Here is a 19,931-nt window from a genome sequence, read left to right on the forward strand (position 1 = left end):
GAATGATGAGGCACCTACGGGTGAGGAGGGTGAAGGTGCGGGTGATGGGAATGGTGAAGCAGAGGTAGCCCCTCCGGCTGAGACACCAAAAGATGGTGACTCAATGGATCTCGTTTCGGAATCTGAAATGCCCGCTGCTTCGCAGGGTAGTTACACAGATCTAGTGGAACAAATCTTTAATGAAGTTATTAACGAACATAACCCTCCTATAGAAACTGAAAATGTTTTTAAAATGCCGTCTAAGAAAAGGGGTCATCCAGGCTCTAGAGGCAAAGCAAAGAAGAAGAGTCTGACAGTTGATGTGCCTGATAGTGAGAGCGATTATGCGTCTGACTGTAGTGTTACCTGCAGTCTACGCACAAGCGGCTTTTCTCAACAGAATTACAGTGTCGAAGATATCAAAGCGTTTTTAACCAAAACCAAACATGCAAGGAATGTAAGGATTGATGATCATTTTGCAGATGTTGATCAGTTTATTGCAAAGACCAAACTGTTTATGTCAGAAGGGGGATTTACCGATCAAGAGGGCTTCCGTTTAAAAAAGATACTGGGCAAGTTAAATGATAGTGATGTTAAAAATCAATTGTAATTTTTCTCTATGATCATTATGTATCTTAAGTTCTATATTTTATATTTCCTTATGTGTGAATTTCTAATTGCTTTGTTGAATTTAAATGGAGCAAGGGAATGAAATAAGAGAGCTATTGTGTTTGAAACTTTTAAACAAAAGAGAATTGATGTTGCATTTGTTCAAGAAACTCACACAGATATAAGGAATGGTGATGACTGGGCAAGTGAACTTACTGGTGTATCAGTTTTGAGTCATAACACCTCAAATAGTGGGGGTGTTGGTATTCTTTTTAGCCACAATTTTATTCCATGCTCCTATGAAATTAATGAAATTATTAAAGGCAGGCTTTTAAAAGTAAGAGCCAAATATGATGGTAAAACCTTTGTGTTTGTTTGTGTTTATGCACCTACCGATGCGTTAGAGCGCATACTTTTTCTACAAACACTGGATGACGTTCTTAAAACTTGTGATTGTGAAGACATCTTGCTTGTTGGGGGAGATTTTAATTGCACGGAGAATGGCATAGATCGCAATCATATAGAGCCTCACATGCCATCTCGTAAAAAGTTAGTTGAAATTTTAAAGGTTCACAATCTTGTAGATGTTTGGAGAAGTTTCCATTTAAATCAGAGGCAGTATACATGGGTCCACTCATATAATAACATGCTGTCCTTGGCAAGGCTAGATAGATTTTATGGGTTCAAACACCAGTTCAATTTCTTTAGGAGTTGTAACATTGTACCAGTTGGGTTTTCTGATCACTGTATGGTAACATGCAACATATTTATTAGTACTTTTAAACCAAAGAGTGCTTACTGGCATTTTAATTCCAGTTTATTGCAAGACAAGCATTTTAGGGATGTTTTTAATTTTTTTGGGATCAGTGTAAGAGTACAAAGCCTGTTTTTAGGTCAATACAGCAGTGGTGGGATTTTGCTAAGGTCCAGATAAAAATGTTGTCCCAACAGTATAGCTTCAATGTCACGAGGGACATCTCCAATCGTATGACTGCCTTAGAGATTGAGATTTTGAATCTTCAAGGGGACACAACTGGCAATGTAACGGAAAAATTGAAAATTAAAAAGAACTTACTGGCCGAGTTATTAGGGGTTAAGGCTCAAGGAGCTCTGGTCAGGTCACGTTTTCAGTCTATTGAACTCATGGATGCACCTACCAAATTCTTTTTTAATTTGGAAAAGAAAAACGGTCAAAAAAAGCTAATGCAATCTTTGTCGTCAGAAGATGGCACTATTCTGTATGCTCACACTGACATTCGTAAAAGAGCACGGGCATTTTTTGAGAATCTTTACAAGAGTGAGATCTCCTGTGAGCAGGCTCCAGAGAATGTCTTTCTGAACAACTTACCCCAGATGTCCAGCTCGGCAAATGCAATCCTCGGAGGGGTGATAACCCTGGAGGAAGTGTTTACAGCCCTCCAAAATATGGAGAGTGGAAAGGCTCCGGGGATTGATGGTCTACCGGTTGTATTCTACAAAGCTTTCTGGCCTGAAGTAGGCACAGATTTGCTGGAGGTGCTTAGTGACAGTTTAACCAATGGGTGGCTGCCACAAAGTTGCCGAAGAGCTGTGGTGACGCTGTTGCCAAAAAAAGGGGATCTAAATGACATAAGGTCATGGAGGCCTGTCTCTGTCCTATGTGTGGAATATAAAGTGCTCTCAAAGGTTCTGGCCAATAGGCTTAGAAAAGTGGTAGGAGAGGTCATCCATCCTGACCAGACTTACTGTGTGCCTGGAAGGTTGATTTATAACAACATTTGGTTCATTAGAGATATTGTGGATGTTGGACGGCGTCTAAATTTAGATTTTGGACTTATCTCAATAGACAATCAGAAAGCGTTTGACAGAATTGAGCATAACTATTTATGGAATGTCTTGGCCGCATTTGGTTTTAATTCTGATTTTATTAAATATATAAAAGTCTTATATCGTGACATTGAAAGCATACTAAAGGTTAATGGTGACTTGTGTGCCCCTTTTAAAGTGTTTAGAGGTATTAGACAAGGCTGTCCCTTGTCTGGGATGTTATATTCCTTGGCGATAGAGCCACTTTTGATTAAACTGAGAAATGAGGTTGAAGGTGTAATGCTTCCAAATTGCACTTTTAAGTTTAAATTATCAGCTTATGCTGACGATGTGGCTATTCTTGTTAAGAGCCAGAGGTATGTGAATGCCATGTTGGGATTACTTAATGATTTTAAATTGCTATCCTCTACTAAAGTAAATTGGGGAAAGAGTGTGGCTTTGTTGATGGGGGACTGGAAGAATGGTCCACCCAGTTTACCTGAGGACCTACATTGGTGCAGAGAAGGTTTTAAATACCTGGGGGTGTTTATCGGGAATAATGATTTTATGCAGAAAAACTTTGAAGGTGTTTTAGAGAAAGTGAAAGGCCGTCTTGGTAGATGGGACTTTTTAATGAATAAATTGTCTTATAGAGGCAGAGCGCTTATAATAAACAACCTGGTTGCATCATCCCTCTGGCACCGGCTGGCCTGTATAGACCCTCCTGTCAATGTGCTTTCAAAAATTCAATCTGTTCTGGTTAATTTTTTTTGGGACAACCTACACTGGGTGCCACAAAGTGTTTTGTTTTTACCAAGAGAAGAAGGGGGACACGGGTTGGTTCATTTACAGAGCAGGACGGCTGCTTTTCGTCTACAGTTCATACAGAGACTGCTTAGTGGGACTGCGAAGAGCAGCTGGGAAGCTGTAACTTGTGTCATTCTGCGCACTTTTGAGGGGCTGGGGCTTGATAAGACACTTTTCTGGATGGACCCTAAACGTCTGAACTTGAAGAAATTTCCTATTTTTTATCGGAACCTTTTTAAAGTATGGAGTCTTTTCAAGATTGGGAGGACTATGAGCTCTACATCTCTTTTTTGGTTTCTACAAGAGCCTTTGATCAATGGCTCCATATTAGACCTCTCACATGATCAGTCTTTTCCTGCCCTCAATGGAGTTCTCTGTGAGGCTAAAGTTCTCATCCTGAATGACTTGATCAATTTAGCAGGTCCTTTGTTTCAAAATGCGAATCCAGTGGCTAACCAATTAGGAGTAAGGTCATTTCGAATGATAAAGCATCTTCTTGGAAAGTGGAAGGGGTTCTTTACAGAAGACGAAAATAAGTTGCTGAAAGATTTTTCTGTGGGCTTGTTGTCTCCAAATGACTCTGATGTATTTCCTAATTTTACTGTAACTGCAGATTTGGATGACTCCTCAGGTGTTTTACTTAAATCCGAGCCCATATTTTTTCTTGGTTGTAACCTTGCCTCTGGTAAGGTATTGTATAAACTATGTGTTCTGGCTATGAACAAAAAACACCTTGATAAAAGAATTGACACTCCGTGGCGTGCTGTTTTGCAAATCACTGAGGAGGTTAAATCACAATGGAGGGTCTTTCACAAGTCACCATTACCTAAGAAATGTGGGGACTTACAATGGAGGATTTTACATGGGGCAGTGGCGGTTAATGCTTTTATTTCAGTTTTAAATCCCAGTGTAAGTGAACAGTGTCCCTTTTGCACAATGAAGGAAACCATTTTTCATGCTTTCATGCAATGTGTGAGACTGAAACCTCTTTTCACCCTTTTAGAAAGGTTATTTGGTGGTTTTAATGAAAACTTTTTAATGGAAACTTTTATTTTAGGGTTTAAATATTGCCAGAAGCGCAGGTTTAAATGTCAATTATTAAACTTTTTACTTGGACAATCCAAAATGGCTATTTATGTGAGTAGGCGAAATAAAATAGAGTTTGACTCAGGTTACAATATTTTAATGGTGTTTATGATCTTGGTGAAATCAAGAATTTTAATTGATTTTCATTTTTACAGTGAAATGAATGATCTTGGGGCTTTTGAGAGGATATGGTGTTATACAGATGCTGTGTGTTATCTGGAGGATGATACACTTAATTTTAACAGCCTGTTAGAGGACTTGCAGCCTGATTAACTGTGTCAATTTTATCAGAGTTGTGCATATATGTGTATTTATTTATTTATTTATTTATTTATCTATTTTAGGCTGCATTTTTACTCTTTTATTTTTTAATGATTTTTAAATACTGGTAAAGACTTTGTTTTTAAGGACATGGTATGCATGTGTAAGCAATTTGTATTAAATGAAGTTTGAAAGTCAGGTCTCTCTCTCTCTCTGTCTCTTTCTTTTTGGGCCTCTACATTTTAATATGAGTAAACAGTTAGCTCTCACATATTTTGTTTTGTTTTTTATGAATGAGCATACATTCAGGAATAGGAGAGAACGGGGGAAATTCTTCAATCTGCCATGACATGAGAGGCCCAGCTCCCTGACCCCCTGAGGCTCTTTCTTAAACGGGGCTTAACCCCAAAGCACCTTCAAATCAGTGAAGGGGCACCAAGGGGAATATTTCTGTGATAATGTTCTATGTTCTGATGTAAAGCATTCGCACCAATAAAATGAGAAGGATCTTTTCATTCTTCTCTCTCTCTCTCATTCATTTTCACACTCATCCACACCTATTATGCATTATTTTAAAAGCTTTTCTTGAAGGTATAAGAAAACATTTGTGTTTTTTGTGTGGGAGACTGAATAATAAAATGTTGCAAGTCCAGCTTAATGCTTTCTAGTATTAAAAGCAAACCAATTTATACTACTATCAGACATCACGTTTATTGTACTAATGCTTGATCCCAAAAATAAGTACATCATTTACAAGTGTATGTTCCTTGTTCAATAGATAGATGCCTTTCAGCTCCAGGGTCCTAGGTTCGATGATTGTCTGCATGGAGTTTCTGTGCATGTTCTGCCCATGTCCGTGTGGGTTTCCTCAGGTTCTCTGATTTTCTCATATCCCACCCACCACCCCTGCCTGCCCAAAAACATAAATTAATTTTAAAAAAAAGGTAAGTAGGTGGATTGGCTAAGACAAATTGTGTGCATGGTTCCTTGCAATGGAGTATCCACCCATCCAGGATAGGTTCCATTTCCACTGCAATCATGGTTAAGATAATGTAGTCAGTGAAAATGAGTGAAAGTGAGGTCAATGTCATAGCAGTAAACATAAGCAGTTCTCACTCAAAATAAATAATTAATGCTAAAATTAATTAAAACTCAAAATTAATAGTTAATGCCCTCTGACCAGTCATATTGTGGTTCTGACCTATTGGTGTGGGGAATTAAGCTAAGTGTTTTACACGTGCTGCTTCACACAGTCACTCTCCTCCCCTTTGGTGTCTGCCACAGTGCAAGCTGCTGTGCGAGATCAGCTGCCTGTTGCGGGTGTTGATCTCATTCTCAGGAATGGCTTGGCTGGTGAAAGTGTTTCCTGCTATTCCTGAGGTAATATAAAGTCCTACTGTACATGTGTGCATTGCCCTGTTACACTCAACTCGCCTCCCGTTTTTCTGGCATGCGTCATGACGCGTGCCCAGGCTCATAAGCTTGGTGATTTAGTGGATCTTTCTGATTCTTTTGTTGCTTCTGATAACTTGGACAGCCCCTTTTCTGAAATAAAAGAATTAAAAAGTTTGCCTGTTTCTGTTGATGTGTTACCAGATGAAATAGTTTTGTGCTTAGCAATAAAGATCAGCTTATCAAGGCACAGCAGTCTGATAACTCAATAGCCATATATCTGTCTGCTGCTCAGAAACAGGAAAATGGTACATGGCCAGTGACTTACTTGTTTGATGATGCCATTTTGATGCATAAATGGTTCCCAGTATCTGAGTGTTAAGGGGGGTGTCATGGCTCAGATGGCTAAGGCACCACACCATAAATCCAGGGACCTGGGTTTGATTCCGACCCAAGGTCATTTTTCCCAATCCCTCCCCGTCTCTCTCTCCCACTCATTTCCTGTCTCTCTACACTGTCCTATCTATAAAAAAAAAAAGTATCTGGGTGTTAGGACTGGGACTGTTTTGGCCTCTAGAGGCCACTGTTATTTCCTTTTCTGGTCATGTTTGTTTTGGGCCTCTAGAGGTCACCACTGTGTTCTGTGTTTTGTTTTTGTCTTATTGCCTGTTTCCTGCCCCGCCCTGTCCTTAATTAGTTTGTGTATAAATACCCCTCTGTTTGTTCCCTTGTCACGGAGTCTTTTTCCTATGTTATGCTGTTAGTGCTAGTTCCCTCTGTCCCATGTACCTTGCCTGTGTCTTTGTATTCTTGGTTTTTGCTTCTTTCTTTTGGACTTTGTGGATTTTGTTTTTGACCTTTTTGATCTTCTGAGCATTTGAGTTTTTGCCTTTTTTCTTATTTGGATTTTGGACTTTGTACCTTTGGATATTTTTATTTTTGGTTTATCTTCTGAGCTTTGGATTATTCTTTTTGTTTTTTCCCTTAGATTGTACATAGTGTAAATAAACTGTTTTTGATACCTTTCTACTTCTGCCTCATGCCTCTGCACTTGAGTCATTCCCCTGGTGGCCTAGTGGGGATTTGCTGGATTATCACACCAGCGACCCAGGTTCGAATCCCAGCAAAACCCTAACAGAAAGACTCCGTCATGACTGACTCAGCAGAGGCTTCTTCATCTGTCTACCCAGCCAACCTTCAGGGAATAGGGAATAATGGCTGTGTTAACACGCCTCAGATCCACCATGGACACTCATGGATGGACTCTTGCAAGCCAATGTGAGACCCTTGCTCGCCATGAGGTACTGCTTCAGCAGATTGGGAGAACCCTGGCACAGCTGACTTCTCTGCCCCCATCTCCTCTGCCTGATTCTGCTCCTGTTCCTTCTGCCATGCTGCCTTCTTCACCTCATGAACCCAGCCTTCCTGCACCACAGAGGTATGATGGCAAGCACAGTGAGTGCCGAGAGTTCCTTACCCAGTGTCAACTCACCTTTGAGCTTCAGCCTACCACCTACACTACGGATTGCCGCAAGATTGCCTTTGTGATAACCTTGTTAGCTGGTAAGGCATGAGCCTGGGCTACTGCTATCTGGCAGAGACAGGGACCCGAGTGCTCTGATTTCCAGCTGTTTACTGAGGAGATGCTGCATGTCTTCGATCAAGCAGACATCAGTAAAGACGCAGCCAGAAAGCTCATGTCCATCCGGCAAGGGGGAAGCATCGCGGACTACGCCATCTCGTTCCGGACGCTCGCAGCAGTAAGTGGATGGAATGAGACTGCCCTGGTGTCAGCCTTCCACCATGGTCTGTCTGACCCCATCAAAGACTGTCTGGCTTCTATCGGATGCCCAAGTGACCTTGAAACACTGATCTCACATTCTACTCATCTGGACAACAGGATGAGAGAACGCTGCCAAGTCCTGAGCCTCCCCGGCCTCCATGCCTCTACCTGGAGCCCGTCTACCTCCTCCAGTGACTGTCCAGAACCCATGCAAGTGGGCCGTACTCGCCTCTCCGCATCTGAGAGGGAGTGCAGAAGGAGGGACAAGTGCTGCATCTACTGTGGCAAGCCTGGTCACTTCCGAGCATCATGTCCCGAACTCTCAGGAAAAGGACCACCCCGTCCAGCCGAGGGAGGGTTGTGACGGGGCCTACCCTCTCTCCCGGACTCCCTGGCCAAGGAATCTACATCCCGGTCTCCATCTCCTGGGGTGAGTCCGTCCACTCTTGTCAAGCTCTGTTAGACTCAGGGGCGGCTGGAAACTTTATGGATATTCACTTCGCCCAAAGTATCAATGTCCCAACTGCACCTCTTGAAGTTCCACTGTCTGTGTCTGCCCTCGATGGCCAAGCGTTAGGTGATGGAAGAGTCACCCAAGTTACTTCTCCAGTCTTCCTCCAGTCTCAAGGTCACAAGGAAGAAATATCCCTGCACCTGATTCCTTCACCTGAGTTCCCAATTATTCTAGGTCTCCCTTGGCTTACCCGCCACAACCCTCGTATAGACTGGGTCACTAGCCAGGTTGTGGAGTGGGGTCCTGCTTGCTATGCCTCTTGTCTGCTCTCTAGCTCTCCTGTGTCTCCTGCCGAGCCTCCTGATCTCACCGAGTTATCTCAAGTTCCCACAGAATACTGGGATCTTAAGGAAGTTTTCAGCAAGAGCAGGGCCGCCGTTCTTGCTCCGCACTGTGCCTACGACTGTGCCATCGACTTGCTCCCTGGGACTACCCCTCCTCATGGCAGACTGTTTTCCCTCTCTCAGCCAGAACGCAAGGCCATGGAGGAATACCTCAAAGACGCCCTGGTCTCTGGGTTCATTCGACCCTCCACCTCACCCGCTGGTGCCGGCTTCTTCTTTGTCGGCAAGAAGGATGGGGGCCTCCGACCATGTATTGACTACAGGGGCCTGAACAAGATCACTGTGCGCAACCGATATCCCCTTCCGCTGATGTCCACAGCATTCAACCTGCTCCAAGGCGCCACCGTCATCACCAAGTTGGACCTACGGAACGCATACCACCTCATCCGTATCCGACAGGGAGACGAGTGGAAGACTGCCTTCAACACCCCGTCTGGGCACTACGAATACCAGGTGATGCCCTTCGGACTCACCAACGCACCAGCTGTTTTTCAGGCCCTAATCAACGACGTCTTGAGGGACATGATTAACCTGTACGTTTTTGTCTACCTCGACGACATCCTTATCTTTTCCAAGACCATGCAGAAGCACTGCCACCATGTCCGCCAGGTTCTCCAGAGGCTGCTACAGAACAATCTGTTCGCCAAGGCCCAGAAATGCGAATTTCATGTTCCCAAGGTCTCCTTTCTGGGTTTTATTGTACGGATAGGCCAACTCCAAATGGACCCAGCCAAGACCCTGGCCGTCCGGGACTGGCCCACTCCCAAGTCCGTCAAAGAGGTTCAGTGGTTCTTAGGATTTGTTAACTTCTACCGCAAATTTATCAGGAACTTTAGTTCTGTAGCAGCACCCATGTCGGACCTCACCAAAGGGACAGGTGGATCTTATGTCTGGTCTCCTCAGGCGGAAAAGGTGTTCAAAGACCTCAAGGACCGCTTCTGCACGGCACCCATTCTGGTCCTCCCGGACACCTCCCAACCATTCATCGTGGAGGTGGATGCCTCAGACAGTGGTGTCGGCGCGGTGCTCTCTCAACGTTCGGAAGGAAAGCTGCACCCCTGCGCTTACTTCTCCCACCGCCTGAGTCCTGCGGAGTCCCGGTACGATGTGGGGGATCGAGAACTGCTAGCGGTCAAACTGGCCCTTGAGGAGTGGAGGCACTGGCTGGAGGGAGCGCAACATCCATTCCTGGTTTGGACGGACCACAAGAACCTGGAGTACCTCCAGCAAGCCAAGAGACTGAACCCACGACAGGCTAGGTGGGCCCTGTTTTTCAGTCGGTTTGACTTCACCCTATCGTACCGCCCTGGCTCCAAGAACACCAAACCTGACGCACTGTCCAGGCTGTTCTCTGACACTAACAGGGAGAGTGAAGTCGGGCCTATCATCCCTATATCCCGGATTGTGGCTCCTGTCTGCTGGGGTATTGAGGAGACCGTTCGACAAGCTCAATGCCAGGACCCTGATCCTGGGACAGGGCCACCGGGCCTCCTGTATGTCCCTCGTCAAGTCCGGGCCAAGGTTCTCCAGTGGGGTCACTCTTCCCCTCTCACCACTCACCCAGGAGCTCGGAGGACCCTGGACTTCCTGAAAAGATGCTTCTGGTGGCCTAACATGGAGAAGGAAGTGAGGTCATTCATCCTGTCCTGTGAGGTCTGCACCAGAACCAAGAACCCGCGACAGCGTCCCCAGGGTCTCCTGCATCCTCTGCCTATTCCCCGGCATCCCTGGTCCCACGTGGCGGTCGACTTCATCACGGGTCTCCCTGAGTCTCAAGGTAACATTGTCATATTGGTCATAGTGGACAGATTCTCCAAGGCCTGCCAATTTATTCCACTGTGCAAACTCCCCTCTGCCCTTGACACTGCTAAATTGTTGTTCACTCATGTCTTCCGAGTTTTTGGTCTCCCTCAGGACATCATCTCTGACCGGGGGCCCCAGTTCTCCTCCCGAGTATGGCACGGCTTCTGCAAGAGCATCGGGGCCACTGCCAGCCTCTCCTCTGGGTTCCACCCCCAGTCCAATGGCCAGACGGAGAGGCTCAACCAGGACCTGGAAACCACCCTGCGAGGCCTGGCTATGGATAACCCGACATCGTGGAGCACCTGGCTGCCATGGGCAGAGTACGCCCACAACACTCTGCAATCATCGGCCACCAAGCTGTCGCCGTTCCAGTGCCAATTCAGGTTCCAGCCACCTTTGTTCCCGGACCAGGAGGAGGACGCTGGGGTGCCCTCGGTCAACCATTACATGAGACGGTGTCGCAAGACCTGGAGCAAGGTCAGGAGGACACTCATCCAGACCTCCAGTACCAACCAGACTCAGGCCAACCGCCATAGGATACCTGCCCACGCTTTCCGCCCTGGGCAGCGGCTGTCCACCAAGGACCTTCCGCTGTGGGTGGAGAACCGCAAGCTTGCTCCTCACTACATTGGCCCCTTCAAGGTTGTATGCAGAGTTAACCCTGTCTCCTACTGGCTCCAGTTACCACGTACGCTAAGGATCAACCCCACATTCCATGTTTCCCTGTTGCGGCCCGTACTGATGTCCACGTATGCCCCTGCCCCTAGGAACCCCCCCACATCTTCCAGGGTCAGACTGTGTTCACCGTGCGCCACCTGCTGGACTCCCGCCGGGTTCGCGGGGGCCTCCAATATCTTGTGGACTGGGAGGGCTATGGCCCTGAGGAGCGCTGCTGGGTCCCAGTTCAGGACATACTCGATAAAGAACTTTGTCGGGACTTCCATTTGGCTCATCCTGATCGTCCTGGGAACATCAGGAGATGCTCCTAGAGGGGGAGGTCCTGTTAGGACTGGGACTGTTTTGGCCTCTAGAGGCCACTGTTATTTCCTTTTCTGGTCATGTTTGTTTTGGGCCTCTAGAGGTCACCACTGTGTTCTGTGTTTTGTTTTTGTCTTATTGCCTGTTTCCTGCCCCGCCCTGTCCTTAATTAGTTTGTGTATAAATACCCCTCTGTTTGTTCCCTTGTCACGGAGTCTTTTTCCTATGTTATGCTGTTAGTGCTAGTTCCCTCTGTCCCATGTACCTTGCCTGTGTCTTTGTATTCTTGGTTTTTGCTTCTTTCTTTTGGACTTTGTGGATTTTGTTTTTGACCTTTTTGATCTTCTGAGCATTTGAGTTTTTGCCTTTTTTCTTATTTGGATTTTGGACTTTGTACCTTTGGATATTTTTATTTTTGGTTTATCTTCTGAGCTTTGGATTATTCTTTTTGTTTTTTCCCTTAGATTGTACATAGTGTAAATAAACTGTTTTTGATACCTTTCTACTTCTGCCTCACGCCTCTGCACTTGAGTCATTCCCCTGGTGGCCTAGTGGGGGTTTGCTGGATTATCATACCAGTGAACCAGGTTCAAATCCCAGCAAAACCCTAACACTGGGATAGAGTATGATGTGGTTATTCAGGTAGTTGTGCCAAAGGAGTTCTGTTTCCAAGTGTTAAGTTTAGCTCATGATCACAGTCTCTCCGGACATTTAGGAATTAATAAAACATACCATTGGGTCCTCCATTACTTTTTTTGGCCAAGGTTAAAATCTGATATTGCCAAGTTTTGTCGGTCTTGTCATGTTTGCCATATAACTGGTAAACCAAACCGGGTTATTCCTCCTGCTCCATTACACCCAATCCCAGTAATTGGTGAATTCTTCGAGAATGTCACAGTCGACTTTGTTCGTCCCTTGCCAAAGACCAAAACTGGTCACCAGTACCTGCTCACCATTATGTGTGCAGCCACACATTTTCCTGAGGCTGTTCCACTGTGCACATTAAGGGTTAAAGCAGTGATGAAAGCCTTGATTAATTTTTTTTCCACATTTGGTTTGCCAAGACACATTCAGACTGATCAAGGGTCTAAGTTTATGTCCAAAGTTTTTGCATAAGTTATGTCAGAGTTGTCTGTTAAGCATCAGGTATCCATTGCATATCATCCTGAGAGTCAGGGCACACTGGAAAGATTTCATCAAATGCTAAAGTCCATGCTTTGCAAATATTGTGTTGAGTCCGGTAGGGAGTGGGATGAGGGTCTGCCACTACTACTGTTCATCATTCGTGAAACCACCCAGGAGTCTCTTGGATTTAGTCTGGCGGAGCCGGTTTTTGGGCACACTGTGCGCTGTCCACTGCGGTTCCTGCAAAAGAGGTGGCTGGCAGACAAGCCCAGTCCTGCACACAATCTGTTAGATTATGTGAGTTCATTCAGGGAGAGGTTGCACATGGCTTGTGAGCTGGCATGCAGGTCTATTTCCACGGCACAGTCCAAAATGAAAAAAAAAACAGTATGATGAGAAAACTCTCAGTCGCTATTTCCATCCAGGTGACCGTGTTTTAGTCTTATTACCTGTTGTTGGTTCCAGTCTTCAGGCAAAGTTCTGTGGTCCCTATGAGGCTGAGCGATGATTGAGTGGCACAGATTATGTCATTAGAATGCCGGATAGGAAGAAAAAGTCCCATGTGTGTCATGTCAATATGTTGAAACAATATCTTGTTCATGTTAACTCCGGTGAGCCATCTGTGACCTCTGTGCCATGTGTCACTCTTGTAATAACTGTTATGTCACCTGACTACAGTCCCGCAGAGGACCACTCTGTTTTAGTTCTGTGTGCATGCTTAGAAAATTATAAAATTTTGGAAAAACCCAGAGGAATATTTGTCTTGTTTGTCAGAGCCTGCCAAAAGTGATATTTTCCACCTCATTAGTTGCCACACAGTGCTGTTTTGTGATAACCCCACCCAAACTACAGTGATACATCATGACATGGATGTCAGTGATCACAAGCCAATTAAGCTGCATGCTTACTGTGTTAACCCAGCAAAGCGAGCTGTAATGCAAAAGGTCAAGTATCTCCTGGAAAATGGTTTTGCTGTGCCAAGCTCCAGTCTGTGAAATTCACCCTTGCTTCTGGTCCCCAAATCTGACCAAACTCCTCATTTTTGTAATGATTACCACAAGGTGAATGCCATGACTAAACCAGACTTGTTTCTTCTCCCCCACATGGATGAGTGTGTGGACTGTCTAGGGTCAGCCAAATACATCACCAAGTTAGACCTACTGAAGGGATATTGGCAGGTGCTCCTTTCACATTGTGCATCTAAGATCTCCACTTTTGTCACTCCAGATCACTTTCTCCAGTATACAGTCATGCATTTTGGGTTAAGAAATGCTCCTGCAACTTTCCAAAGGCAGATGAATTCAGTACTTTCTGGTGTTAAAAACTGTGGGGCATACCTAGATGGCATAGTTGTTTATTTTTCCACCTGGTTTGAACATATAGACACTTTGTGAGAAGTGTTTTGTCATTTAAAGGTTGCTTCTTTGACTTTGAATCTGGCTAAATGTGACTTTGGTAAGGCTATGGTTACATACCTGGGAAATCAAGTGGGTCAGTGGCAGGTGCGTCCTCTGATGGCCAAGGTCCAGGCCATTCTGGATTTTCCGGTGCCAGAAAAGTGGCAGCAACTCTGCCGGTTTCTGGGAATGTGTGGTTATTACCATGAGTTTTGTAAAAAAAAAAAACATTGCCATTATAGCTGCACCACTAAATGGTTTGGCAAGCCCTTCCAGTCCATTTGTCTGGACAAGAGTTTGCCAGGACTCCTTTGATTCTGCCAAGGCTCTTCTTTGCAGTGCTCTTGTGTTGGCCTCACCTAACTTTACACGTCCCTTTAAGGTAGAGGTAGATGCTGGTGCTTACAGTGCGGGCACTGTTCTTTTGCAGGAGGATGATCATGGAACTGATTATCCCATATGTTACTATTTAAAAAATTTAATAAACATCAAGTTAATTATAGTACTATTGAGAAAGAAGCCCTGGCACTGCTTTTAGCTTTACAGCATTTTGAAGTTTATGTTGGTTCAAGCTCTACCCCAGTTCTTGAATATTCAGACCACAGTCCTCTCATTTTCCTAACCTGCATGCATAACCATAATTAGCATCTTATGCACTGGTCATTATTGCTGCAGAATTTCAATAGTGAGATTCACCATCTAAAATGAACTGAGAATATTGTGACTGATACACTGTCCAGTGCAGGTTCTTAAGTATCAAACATTTTTTTGGGGGAAGAAATGTTTGATCTTAGGTGTGGGGGGTGTTATGACCCTGGGTCATAATATGTACTATTATTGATTTCTTTTTGCTGTTGCTGTTCTCTCTTCCTGTCTGGGGGGGGTGCCTTTCATATGTTCCTGTGATTTTTCTTTAAGGATTTTCAGTTGTAGGTGGTGCCAGCTGATTGGACCATGGTTGATTGCACCAGCTTTAAAATACTCTCTGGAGAAGATGGATGTGCTTCACTTCCTTCTGATTCCCAACAGGACCAAGCCTTGTGTTATCAATTGATTAAAGTGCTTGAGTTGTAACAGTGTAAATACTTCATTAAAACAGTCCAGGTAACTGTAGGGATGAGAAGCCCTTTTTGTTGCATTCTGTTTTCTCCTGTTTATGTTAGGGAGTTAGGTGAGATCCCTGTATTTTCTTTTGTTTTCTTTTACTGTCCAGGTAAGTTAGTGGACATTTAAAATAGATTGTTTTGTTTGTTATTTTGGGCCATGCTCACCCTGATGTTAATCAACCTGTGCTGAAATAAACCAGTTGTGTTTTGGACTGCAATCGGCTGTGGCACTGATCGTCCTTGGGAGTTAGGAAAGGGGAAGTCATTTTTTTATACTATGGTCAGGTTTCCCCTAGGCCGGGGCATAACAGAATCAATATTTCAACCTCTCTGTGATATAGTAAATACACATATGTACCGGTAAGCAAACAAACCCTATAAAAACCTTAAATTTGGATAATGACCAATATAATCCAAGCATACAGACAAACAGTTGAAGGTTGACTGTCTTGCTTCTGGGGCCAACAATGGCTCTCTAGCAGTGCTGGGATATGAACATGATCACTTGCTTAAACCCTTTACCATCAGTGAATTTAGGCTGGCCTAATAATCCAAAAGCTGAAAGCATGAGTACCTCCTTCATCCAGTGATCACATCTAACAGTGATGCTTCTACTCATATTTGCAGGTAATAAATGAAACTGTGGGTGAACATGTGCCCTCAAGAAAGAAAAAAAAGAAAAAAGTACACACTGTACCAACATACAACTTGGTGGTAATGTCAGACGAAACTGTTTTCTAAGTGTCCGTAAGATGATTTTTGTTTCTTGTAGCTGTTGTAAGAAAATATAACTGACTGCTTAGATCTGTCATCAAAATGCATTGGGGTTGTAATCTGTTTAACAAGGGAGAGTGATGTTTTGGATCCAACATGAATAGTGACAAAATACCAAGACTCCAAACTTCAGTATATCCTTAATAATTAATGAAGCAATGTTTCATACTAATAGGGTCATGTGATTTTATAACTGCTATGTTGAGGCAGATGGTATGTAGTTTTTGGTGTCATTTTCAAGGGCATTTTGCCATATATGAAATAATGTTGTCACTAGTACAACCCAAATTCCAAAAAAGTTGGGACACTGTGTAAAACATAAATAAAAACAGAATGTGAAGATTTTGCAAATCATGGAAACATAGTAAAAGTGTCCTCTGGATACTTTCCCTCCAGCTTCAAATGGGCCCACATCACCCCTCTGCTGAAAAAACCCACCTTAGATAACTCTGTTATCCAGAGTTACCACCCCATTTCTCTTCTCCCCTTCTTGTCAAAGACGTTTGAACATGCTGTTGCTAACCAATTCTCCTCTTTTCTCTCATGGAACAACCTCCTGGATCCTCACCAGTCTGGCTTCTGCGCTGGACACTCAACCGTGACTGCACTTCTCTCTGTCAGTGAGGCACTTCATGCAGCACGTGCTGCCTCCATCTCCTCAGTCCTGATTCTCCTTGATCTTTCTGCTGCATTTGACACTGTTGATCACTCCATCCTCCTGTCATCCTTATCAGCTCTAGGGATCTGCGGGACAGCCCTAGACTGGTTGAAGTCCTACCTCTCTGGTCATTCCTTCCAGGTTACCTGGTCTGGTACTGTGTCAGCACCACACCCACCTATCACTGGTGTCCCTCAAGGTTCAGTCCTTGGTCTGCTTCTCTCCTCCCTCTACACCCAGTCTCTTGGCTCAATTATCCCTGCTCATGGTGTATTCTACCACTGCTATGCTGATGACACCTACAATAAGTGTTTCTCTCTTTTTCTCCTTATGACACACAGAGCTCCGCTTGCGTCTCTGTTTGTCTGCGTGACATCCAGAACTGGATGGACAACCATCACCTGAAGTTCAGCCCAGGCAAGACAGAAATAATCTATATTCTTGCTCCAACCTCTCCACCCTGGACATTGTCATCTCCCTGGGGGATATCTCTAGGTCTCCTTTACCTAGTGCAAAATACCTAGGGGTTGTGTTCAACAGCAAACTTTCCTACTCCGCAAAAATCACTGCAGTGACCCAGATGTGTAGATTTCTCCTCTACAACATCTGAAGGATCTGCCCTTTTCTTACCACCTACTCTACTCAGCTCCTGGTCCAAGTGCTGATCCTCCCCCGCTTGGACTACTGCAGCTCTCTCCTTGCTGGCCTTCCAGCTTCTGTCATCAGACCCCTGCAGCTCATCCAGAACTCTGTGGCTTGCCTGGTCTACAACCTCCCTCATTCTTCCCATGTCACCCCTCTGCTTGCCGACCTGCACTGGCTACCTATTGCAGCTCACATCAAATTTAAGACATTGGTGCTAGCTTACCAGGCTCTCAAGGGGTTAGAGCAAGCATACCTCCAAAGTCTGATCTGCCCCTACACTCCAGCCAGATCCCTATGCTCTGCTACTACTGTTCACCTAGCCCCTCCTCCTCTCTGCTCCTGCCCAGCCCGCTCAAGACTACTATCTGTCCTGGTTCCCCACTGGTGGAATGACCTTTCCATTGAGGTCAGAACTGCCAACTCCCTGACCACCTTCAAGTGCAGACTGAAGACTCACCTCTTCAGGCTGCACCTCTCCCCTGCCCACTGTGTAACTGTGTTTCGGTCTTGACCAACTAAGGCTGTGTACAGTCTAGCCTGGGGTTAGCCGTTTTGAGTTCTCTATTTAGTTATTAGAGTTGAGCCGGATACTCGGCTGAAATGAGTATCTGGTACGGATAAAGCACTTTTGCTGAGTATGAGTATTATACGAGTAATACGAGTCAATATCTGTGCTCAGACTGAATGAAAATCCTCACACAGCATCACAGCGCCCCTCCCCTACACACACCACTCTGCTCACTCACACAGAGAACAGCTCTCTGTCTCTCCCTCAGTCACTCAGGTTCGCGGCTCTTTTCCGTTAATGTTTCGGGTTTCTTCAGCTTCAAGTTTGTTTTTATTTCAGTTTGTACTTACTTATAACCAGTAGAGTTCTGGTAAGCATGGGTTCGTTCAGACGTGGTGCTTGGTAGAAAGCGACTCGCGTTGCGTCTCTGCCTGTCGGAGATTTTTTTCTTTTTTTAACCGTCGGTTAAAAACAGGGTTTTTTTACTTCACGCATTGAGTGTCTGACACTTTCTTGCTGTAATTCATGTAAAAATAAAGGTAGTAGTGGTATAAGTATTACAAATTAAGCTAAACACACACTCTCTCTCTCTTTCTCTCTCTCTCTCTGCCGGTCGTCGGAGTTTTTTTTTTAACTGTCAGTTGGCTCTAACCAGTTTTATTTTACTTCATGCACTGAGTGTCTGGCACTTTCTAGGTAGTAGTGGTATAAATAATATTACAAATTAAGCTACACACACACACACACACACACACACACCTGGTGTGGAAATAAAAAAAATTTAAAAAGAACCAAAAAAAAAAATCACACTGATCATAAAAAAATTAAAAGTTAAAAAAAGAAAGTTATGTTGAGTATGAAAACTCTTGTTCATTACATTTCATTTCATAATTGCAACCGAATGTGTTGTATTCATTGTTGCAAAACTTGTTCTGTAAATAGTTCGTTTGCTATCATGATCAAAACCATTGATCTGAAGCTCAATGCTAATGCTGTCCTGTAAATAGTTTTCTAATCAGCAATAAATATAACAATTTCTGATCAACCCATATCAATTGCATACTTAAAATAACATACTGGTTAAAGCCCCGCCCGTTTCAAGACAACCAGACCCACTTCCGGGTTAAATCCTGCCCACTCTCTGGTTAAATCCCGCCCACTTCCGGGTTGGGCCCCGCCCACTCCGAGTACGGATACGGATACAGATAATTCATATGGTTAACAGATACAGACAGGGGCGTATCAAGCTTTCCAAAAGTGGGGGTGTTCTGGAATGGGGAAGCCATATCATTAGAAATCGGTTTATGGCTATATACACACCTGGCGTGTACACTGTGATGTACTGTCAATGACCGATATGGAACTTTTTCATACCCATGGTCCATGGATGCAAATGAAAGGGAGGACAGCAGAAAGCCTATAAATCCAGTTGACTCCAGCCAAGTTCTGCATTTCATGCAGAGATCTATCATGTTGGGTTTTGGTGTTGTTACTGCCAGGGCTATGTAATTATTCAGTAAGTGAAGGCAAAAAGTATTGAGTGATAATTCTAGGTAACAGGATACTATTCTATAACAGAGATGTCAGTATTGCTGCCTACACTGGTATACACTGATATAAACAAAACCAAAAACTTCACATAGCCCAAGAAGTCATACACAGTGTATAGATCATACACCATCATGCATAACAGTTTGGACTGGGATCGCTTTGTGTGAGCAGGAGGCATGGCTAATCAGTTCATGTTGGAGAAGCGCAGCATCCTGGAAGGACCTCTTTAGTATAGCATTCAAATAAGATGGGGCAGTTCCTGCTTTTAATGTCTTTAATTATTCAAACTCGTGTACAAAACTTGTTTGCATCATGCATTACATCAGGTTTAATGCATAAAATTTGAAAATGATGCAATAGACTACACATACAACAAACACTTAATGGCCAAATAACATTACTGTACAACAATTATTGAACATTCATTCGATTTGAAATGCCTTTAAATCTCAATTGAAAAACTCTTCTAAAAAGTGATAAGCAGTTATAATGCATGAAAAGTAGACTTGGTACAAACACACACACTCGTAATAAAAAACTTGCCTCAACTGACTTTATAACTAGTAACTATTATTAACACAATCTTTTAGGGCATGGCACCTGGGACAACTGTTTGAATGACGGCATTGCAAGCGCTTTGAGAAGGGTCTGTCTGCAGAGCCGCAGAGCCAGGCACAGTAAGCACCGCATGCGACGTCAAACCTGGAATGGTGAATCAGGAGCAGTAAAACTGGTGTTGGCTCTGCAGCTCTGCAGACAGATACTGTATTATTGAGCGCTTTCGGCACGCTACGCAAACTGGCTATTATATTCACGCAACTGCTGA

General features: G+C 44.1%; 1 pseudogene; it reads left to right on the top strand.

Moving 5' to 3' along the window:
- Positions 1-17,506, top strand: part of LOC132867609 (uncharacterized) — a 35,340-nt pseudogene extending 17,834 nt beyond the window's left edge.
- The last annotated feature ends 2,425 nt before the right edge of the window (positions 17,507-19,931 follow it).

The sequence above is a fragment of the Neoarius graeffei genome, chromosome 19 (genome assembly GCF_027579695.1).
Source record: "Neoarius graeffei isolate fNeoGra1 chromosome 19, fNeoGra1.pri, whole genome shotgun sequence".
NCBI lineage: Eukaryota > Metazoa > Chordata > Actinopteri > Siluriformes > Ariidae > Neoarius > Neoarius graeffei.